Genomic DNA, 8,873 nt, shown 5'->3' with positions numbered 1-8,873 from the left:
CCACCAAGGCTGGTAGTCCTAGTAGGTCCAAAAAGATCCATATGAAGTAATTCAAGGGGTCTAGAAGTAGAAACATAATTTATAGATTTAAAAGAGCTTCTAGATTGTTTGCCAAATTGACATGCTTTACAAATCTTGTTTTTCTCAAATTTCAGCTTAGGCAAACCAATCACGCAATCTCTTTTAATTAATTTGGATAACGTGTCCATACTTGCATGACCTAATTTACGATGCCATAACTAACTTGCCTCACTTGGCTTAATATCGTTAGCTACTAAGCAATGGCTGTTTTTAGCAAGATCATCAAGATCTACTACATAAACATTATGATAAGTACTAAATAATGTATAAATTAACCTACTTTACCTAGCACTTATTATTATTTTTATGCAGAAACGTTGGATTTAAACATAGGAAAATGTGTTTCATTTATCATTAGACAAATTATTCAAGCTTGATTGATTTTTTTTATAGTCTAATGTGTGCAGGTCGAGTCACCCCATTCACGAATTAGTCCCAATCAGTTCCATGTGTGGATTGCTTTCTTCTACATGTGCATGAAGCTATCCATTCCTTTGTCCACGTCATATTTCCCCGTGTGCACCAAGCTTCCCAACCTAGCAAAACAGAGGCCTCTCCCATTTTCTCCACGTGTCCAAACTTCCTCTATTTCAGATTCAGGACCAAGCCCTTCCAACCTACCCAAGTGGACCCCAACCACCTTTCAAAACAAATAATAATAATAAAAATAAAAAATATATATATATAAAATATATAAATATATATAATAACTCTCACGCATTCATCTCCCACATCATATTTACTTTCTTCCCCTCCTTGTTTTGGAACGTACCCAGTGATCCCCTCCGCATCCTTCCCCGCGCGATCAAAGGAATTCCTCCCAGCATCATCGGCTTCTCCTAATCCTCCCAGATCACTCCCTTCCGTTTACAGCCGCAGCATCCCAGACCGGCCTTTTGTCCTAGCACGTTCACAGTAGGAAAAAATCTCCACTGTTCATCTTCTTCCTCCCGCGGTGGATCACGGCCGAGAATCGAGTTGCCACCCGACGACTCTCTCGTTTCAGCCACGAGTCCCACGCGGTGCAGCCAGCGACCGGATCTCCCGCCTCTTCTTCCGCCCGTGACGCCTCCGACCCAGCAATCGCCCAGCACCCGAGCATCTACGACGTCTTCCCTTTTGGATTCATTCCTAGCACCAAGCCGTGATCGGCTCCCAACAGCTGGTAACCCAGCTCGGCATCCATCTCCAGCTCTGTCCCCGTCTTCTCCGAGATCCAGACATTCCGCATCAGCCTCCCATCGATCCCGCGGCCATCTCATCTTCTTCCGTCCACCTCCCATCGATCCAGTGGCCAGCTCCATTTCCGGCCATCTACAATCAATCCGGCGCACCACGAATCACTCCCAAGATCCAGCCATTCCATGGATTAACGCCCTTCATCCTCTATAAAAGGAGGAGGGTGGCCATCGGCTTGGGGGGAGCTCGGGGAGAAAACAGGGGAGATCCCCTGTTTCGGTGAAAAGAAGAAGAAAGCCGAGACGGAGAGAAAAAGAAATAAAAAAAAAAGAGAAAGGGGGGGGGAAGAGAATAGTTTTGGATATTTTGGGAATAATGGGAAGTGATCAATTTCATTTGAAGATGGGAGGTCGTCCGGAAGCCATGCTCGGCTAAACGTCTAGTCTAGGGCTGGATGAAGCCCTAGCAATATATCAGGGCATTGTAGTTCTTATTTTCTTTATTATTTTGGAGCTTGTTTAAATTCTTGTCTTCAATGAAATATTTTTTTTATGATATTTAAATCTTGAGCATGCCATTTACTATTCATATTTGCTAAAGTTCTAAGATGATCCATGCCTAGGAAGATGAGGTGTGCTGCACCCTAGGTTAGACACTTCATGCTATACCTAAGATGGATCTTCCTAAACCTCTTTATGTTTTTATTTTAAAAGGCTTGTAGCCAATTTGCATGCCTCTCCAAAAGATAAGAAAAATTAAGAATACAGTCCCTAGTGCAATGCTACACGGTGGATTCCAAATCCTAGATCCATCTACTTTGATAAATTTCAATTCGTACTCATAGATTAATTTAGTTAAATCAAGTTAGCAAATTCTTCTTTTTGATTTATTATTAAAGAAAAATAACTAGTCTCCAATCATTGTGGACCGACACCCGTAATCACTATCCTACATGATATGTGCTATTGCGTGGTTTACTTTTCAAAATTGAAAGAACCGATCAATTTTTGGCGCCGTTGCCGGGGATTGCTAGCATATTTATTTTCCTATCATTAAAAAAAATTTAATTAATTAAAAAAACTTTCAAAAAATATATATATATCTAAAATAAAATAAAAAAATTATTTTCTATTATTGTTACTTTTTTTAATCTCCTTTTTCTCTTCTACTATTTTTTTTTTAATTTTTCTTTTGGTCTTATTTGATCAGGAATCGAAGAGGAGATCTGGGCTATCAAAAAGGAATGCTATAGAGGAATCGAAGAGGAGATCTAGGCTATCAAAAAGGAATGCTGTAGAGGTTTGCTAAAAAAAATTTAAATTATTGGGAAAATTTCCTTTGGTAACCTCAAAACCTTTCTTATTTAAATTAATAATTAGCTTAAAATTTTGTGATGATTGTTTGATTTTAATTTCAGCAAAAGTGTGAATGCATGCTTGATACACATACACAAATTAATCCGCACATAGTAAGGGCAATCACCCCAACAAGATAAGAGCCGGATTTCATCACCGGATTTTTGCCCAACTTCGGTGAACTCAATCTCACATAGTGTCACTTTAATTAAAATCAATTAGACATTGGCTCCTAGGGACATTCGAGCTCAATAGGACGAAGATCACCGAAAGTTGCACCAATTTCGCTCTGTGGCTTAGTTGATGTCTAGGCAAGCTTTGTCCCTATAAGGAAGACAGTTCATCTGTTCGAGGCAAGTGGGTTTTAAGTGGGACCTTTGCAAACGCATCGTGACCCCTCCACTTACCTGCGAGCTTACCTGGTCAATCTCGGTTCATTAGACCGGATTGGAGGCTTAGGTGCCCTTTTCAAACCAGTTAGGAGCTGTCTAGTGATTTTAGGACAAATACAAGGATTGATGTGTTTATCTTTTATTGCATGCTTGACTGATCAAGTACTAGTGTATGCAAGGGAGTCGTTCTAGAGTACGTGACCTATTACCTAATGACCCTGAAATAGAACGGACCCTTAGGAATATTCGAGCTGAGATCAGAACATTAGAATCATCCCCACCTCCTGAGATGGCTGAAGAACAACCCAAACTCCTGAGGAAGTACTTTACTCCCACCATTTATACTTCCCCATCTTGCACTCGATTACCTGAGGTAGCAGCTGTGCAATATGAAATAAAGTCTAGTGTGATCCAAATGCTTCCATCTTTTTATGGGCTCACCAACGAAGAACCATATAAACACCTAGATGAAGTTCTTGAGATTTGCACCACTTTCAAGATTCAGAACTTCACTGATGATGCTTTGAAACTTAGATTATTTCCCTTCTCCCTTAAAGATAGAGCCAAACAATGGCTGAATTCTTTAGAAGCCAACTCGATTCGTTCTTGGGATCAAATGCAACAAGAATTCTTAAAAAAATACTTTTCCATTGGAAGAACGAACCAGTTTAGACGTGCCATCACAAACTTCTCCCAAACTGAGGGAGAAGAATTTCATGAAACTTGGGAGAGATTTCGGGACCTAATCCGTAAATGCCCACATCATCAAATACCTAAATGGCAGCTAGTGCAATATTTCTATGACGGATTGACTGAACGAAATCGTCAGATGATTGATGCCGCATGCGGGGGGACATTCATGCTTCAAAATGAGCATGAAGCATGGCAATTATTTGAAAATCTAAATGAAAACTCCCTCCACCATGCTTCCTGTTCTCGTCAAGTACCCCTGAGTTCTCAAAGAAAAGGGACCATTTGTGAAATAAGTCATTCTATGGACCTGTCTAGCAAGGTAGATGCATTGTTCCATAAGATTGACCAACTAATGATAGGTGGGCATTACATAAACTCTTCTCAAGCACAAGTGTGTACTATCTGTTCTAGCCCATCCCACCCTATTCATGAGTACCCTTCAGCGCCCCAATTTTCCGAACTCGTGCAAGAACACATCAATGCTGCTCAAACACTGCCTAGACCGGGTAATGACCCATTTTCCAATACATATAACCCGGGATGGCGAAATCATCCAAACTTTTCTTGGAAGCAGTAAGCTTCGAACACAGCCCAACCCTATTCCCAAAATTTTCAAAATCCTCAGAATTTTCAAACCCAACAAAATATTCATCCCTACCGTCCCTCGACTCAATTTCAACATACTTCTCCTCCACCCCAAAGAAACACAGCCTTTGAGGAGAAAGTGTCGAACGCCCTTCAAGGTTTGGAAACCATTACACAATTGGTGCACTTTCACACGCAATCCATCGTCAAGCTAGAATCCCAAATGGGGCAACTAGCTAATGCACTGAACAAGCGAGAGGAAGGAAAGCTTCCAAGCTAACCACTAAGTAATCCTAGGCGACAATACATGGCTCAAAAAAATCAATTAAATGCAATTCATCATGAACAAGCCAATCTTTGACTACCCTAAAGAGTGGACGTGTAGTAGACAATAAGATTGGGGAGGACAACAATAAGAAAGATGAAGAAGAGGATAGAAATGTGTCAAATAAAAATCTAAAACCTTCTTCTTCTTCAGCTAGTCCACCTTCTGCCAAAACTCATATCCCAAAGGCCCCATTTTCTGAAGCTCTTAATCCACCCTCTCCCTTTGGAAAAAAAGGAACTTCACTAGAGGAAATGATAGAGGTTTTCAAACAAGTGAAAATCAACCTTCCGCTTCTTGATGCTATTAGACAAGTTCCCTCCTATGCCAAATTTCTCAAAGACCTTTGTACACAATGTTAGAAACCCGCCCATGCCGCAGAAAATTTCAAAAATTTCAGATGCAGCGGAAGAGGCATGCGCGGGATCAACCGTTCATCGTATGAACGTTGTTTAAAACCGTTCGTAGATAGATAAGGATTAAAAACTTTCTAAAAATATTAGAAGATCAGATCTTCACCTTGTGCGGGTAGATGATCACCGCAAACTGATGATCGTGGTTTTGGATGAAGGTTCGCTTGAAGCCGTTCAAGTGTCCGGCCTCTACGGGCATCCACACGAAGCAGGAACCGATCCAAGCTTTCTATCTCCCCGGGATGCTAGCACCCTTTCAGAGATAACTTTGATGGCTGATGTTCTCCCTCTTAATCAACCCTTGATTGTGCTTGGGAGGAGGAGGAAGAAGGATGAAGAGAGGAAGAAGATCAAAGCCCCTGCAGCCTTCTTTCTTTTCCTTGCATTGGAAGGAAGAAGGGAGGAGGAAGAGGCCACCAAATAATCTTCCCTTGCTTTCCTTTGCTTGCGGCTGAACCAAGGAAAGGGGAGGAGAGGGGTCCACGAATTGGAGAGGGAGAGGGCTTCAATGATCCCTAGGTCAGCCCCCACGCCTCCTCTTAAATAGCATGTGGAGCTCCTACTTTGTAGGAGCTCCTTGATAAACTTCTAAGAGGGGCGCCGGCCCCCTCTTCTTTGCCGCACCAAGCAAGGAAAAGGAGGAGGGGCGTGTGCCCCTCCTTCATGGTTAACCTAATCCTCCTTTAAGGAGGATTAGAAAGGTCACTCATGGTTAGGTCCTAATCTAATTAGGCTTGGACCAAGGGTGAACCAATTTGGGTTTAATCTAGTTAAGTCCTAATCCAATTAGAACTTAATGAACCATGACTCAATTGACCCCTTCAATCCTAATCCAAAATTAGGAGTCTTGTTGATTCATTAGATTAATAATTAATTAGGACTTAAGAAATCCTAATCCAATTAGAACTTATTTAATTTTGGTCCTAATCCAATTAGGACTCTAATTTGAATCCGAAGTCCTAATCCGATTAGGACTCTAGGAATCCTATTCCAAGTAGGAATCCAATTTTAATTCAAAATTCCTAATCTCATTAGGATTGTAGAAATCCTACTCCAAGTAGAAATTCCAGTCCTACTCCAACTAGGATTCTCAGTCCTAATCCAATTAGGACTCTAGAAATCTTACTCGAAGTAGGTTTTGTGTTTAAGTCCAATTAATTAATTCCATTGTTCCTTCTTCAACTGATTATCAATCGAATTGATTACTTGTGATTTCTAATCACGATTCAACCATCGGATCGGTCAATACTTCTAATGTGTGTGACCCCATAGGTTCTATTCTGACTGGTAGTGAGATATATAATGATCTCTATCACAATATCATTGAAAACTCCTTTCAATGGATTGGAACGATTCCAACTCTACTCATTAGGGTTTATCAATCATCGAGATAATCCCTGTGAGTCCCACCATCCACCAGTGACACCTAGCAGCATGTAGTGGCTGCCCAGTAGAATAGAATGATGAACCTCTAGGTGCAGTTATCATGTGATACAGTCCTTCTATCATGGATCCCTACAAGACGGAGGTCATGGATAACTCGTCAAACCCCTTCGTCTGTCATATGTCAAGATTTATTCGACTTAAGTTCGAGAGCGGAGAACTCTTTCTCCACTGTGCAATCTGCCCCGGCCGAGGTCTTACGAACTCAATCTTATAAATTACATAGGATCTCTCCTTATCTATCAAGGTCGATAGATTCCTTGTAGATGCATACCCTACTCCTACAGTGAACCTACTGCAGCCAATCTACACTGCATGGACCCATATGGCTAGAGACCATGTATTTGTGCAGTCAAACTACAATAACCTTACTGTGAGTAGCCGAAGCATCGCAGGTCAAATGACCAGTCATACTACTGCAACATCAAGCAAGTCACTGACGAGTGGATAGACATCCAAGTGACTTCTTGTCTTGGTCACGCTCAGTACCCTTGTTCTTAACAAGCACCTGCACTATTACTTCAGTGTCGCCACACTGTGGACTCGAGTCTCGTCCATCCATAAGGAAAACAATGTGTGCACTGATCGGATCGATCACCGTCCTTGTGATGATCCATTGATCAGGAGCATTCAGAAATTAATCACCAATGATGCATGGCTCAAATTCTTAACTCTTAAGAATACGCATCATCATCTTATTAATTCTTGGACGATTCATAGACACATAAACAATATGAATAAAAAGATGTCTTTTATTTATTCAATAATAAATAGTCAAGTACAAAATTATGTTCCTAGAATTAACAATGTGTCAGCCAGATTGGCTTCTAGGGCATACATCTAACAATCTCCCACTTGCACTAAAGCCAATTGGTCATATATCTTAGGCCCATCTTCTCAAGGTGGGCTTCAGTCTTTTGCTGACTCAGCTGCTTAGTGAATGGGTCTGCTACATTGTCCGCGGAGCCTACTCTCTGCATCTCGACATACTTCTTCTCCACATAGTCGCGTATGAGGTGGAAGCGCCGCTCTGATGATCCTCAAAAAACCAAGAATAAATCTTTAGTTCTTCTCAAGTACTTAAGAATATTCTTCACAGCTGTCCAGTGTTCTTCACCTGGATTCGACTGATATCTGCTTGTGACACTCACAGCAAGGGCTATATCAGGTCGTGTACATAGCATGGCATACATGAGGCTCCCTATTGCTGATGCATAGGGGATCTTGCTCATGCGTTGAATCTCTTTAGATGTGTTGGGGCACATCTTCTTGGAGAGATGAATTCCATGCCTTAGGGGTAAGAGACCCCTTTTAGAGTTTTCCATGCTGAACCTTTTCAACACTTTCTCTATGTACATCTTCTGTGATAGGCCAAGCATCCTTTTAGATCTATCTCTATAGACTTTTATTCCCAAAATATAGGATGCTTTCCCAAGGTCTTTCATGGAGAATTCTTTTGACAACCAGACCTTGACCGAGGTTAGCATGGGAATATCATTCCCTATCAGGAGGATGTCGTCCACGTACAGTACGAGAAACACGACAGCACTCCCACTAACCTTTTTGTAAACACATGGTTCCTCTTCATTTTTGATGAAATCAAACGTTTTGATTGCGTCATCGAAACGAGTGTTCCAACTTCGAGATGCTTGCTTTAGTCCATAGATGGACCTTTGCAGCTTGCAGACCTTGTGATCTCCATCACTGGAAGTGAAACCCAAAGGTTGTTCCATATAGATATCTTCATCAAGATATCCATTCAGGAAAACAGTTTTCACATCCATCTGCCAGATTTCATAATCATGAAATGCTGCAATGGCAAGCAATGTTCGGATGGATTTTAGCATGGCTACAAGTGAAAATGTCTCCTGATAGTCAATGCCTTCGCGTTGACTATACCCTTTCGCCACTAGCCTTGCTTTATAGGTCTCTACCTTTCCATCCAAATCTATCTTTCTTTTGTAGATCCATTTACATCCAATAGGTACAATACCTTCTGGTGGATCTACTAGGGTCCAGACTTGGTTGGAATGCATGGAGTCTAACTCTGACTTCATAGCTTCCAGCCATTTCTCGGAATCGATATCAGATATCACCTCGTTGTAGGTTTTGGGATCCTGTATGTGATCCCTATCTCCCACTAGGAACATTTCCTCGGTATCCTCTTCTAGTATACCTAAGTATCTATCGGAAGGATGGGAGACCCTACTAGATTTGCGAGGTGGTTGAGGGACCTCGTGTACTGGCCCTGTATGAATGGGTTCGATAGGATCCATGACTCGTTGCTTTTCAGAGACTTTCTCTTCAAGCTCAGTTTTCCTCCCACTGCCTTTATCAAGGATAAACTGTTTTTCCAAGAAGATGGCGTGACGTCTCACAAACACCTTGTGATCCTCTGAGACGTAAA

General features: G+C 41.5%; 1 non-coding gene across 1 annotated transcript; it reads right to left on the bottom strand.

Moving 5' to 3' along the window:
* Window positions 1–3,672: 3,672 nt before the first annotated feature.
* On the bottom strand, window positions 3,673–3,778 carry LOC113461575. Its single transcript, XR_003383853.2, has one exon. It is a non-coding gene; the product is annotated as a small nucleolar RNA R71 (small nucleolar RNA).
* Window positions 3,779–8,873: the final 5,095 nt, after the last annotated feature.

The sequence above is a fragment of the Phoenix dactylifera genome, unplaced genomic scaffold, assembly GCF_009389715.1.
Source record: "Phoenix dactylifera cultivar Barhee BC4 unplaced genomic scaffold, palm_55x_up_171113_PBpolish2nd_filt_p 000666F, whole genome shotgun sequence".
Taxonomy (NCBI): Eukaryota; Viridiplantae; Streptophyta; class Magnoliopsida; order Arecales; family Arecaceae; genus Phoenix; species Phoenix dactylifera.
The sequence above is the reverse complement of the archived record's forward strand: the minus strand, read 5'-3'. Positions and strand labels throughout refer to the sequence as shown.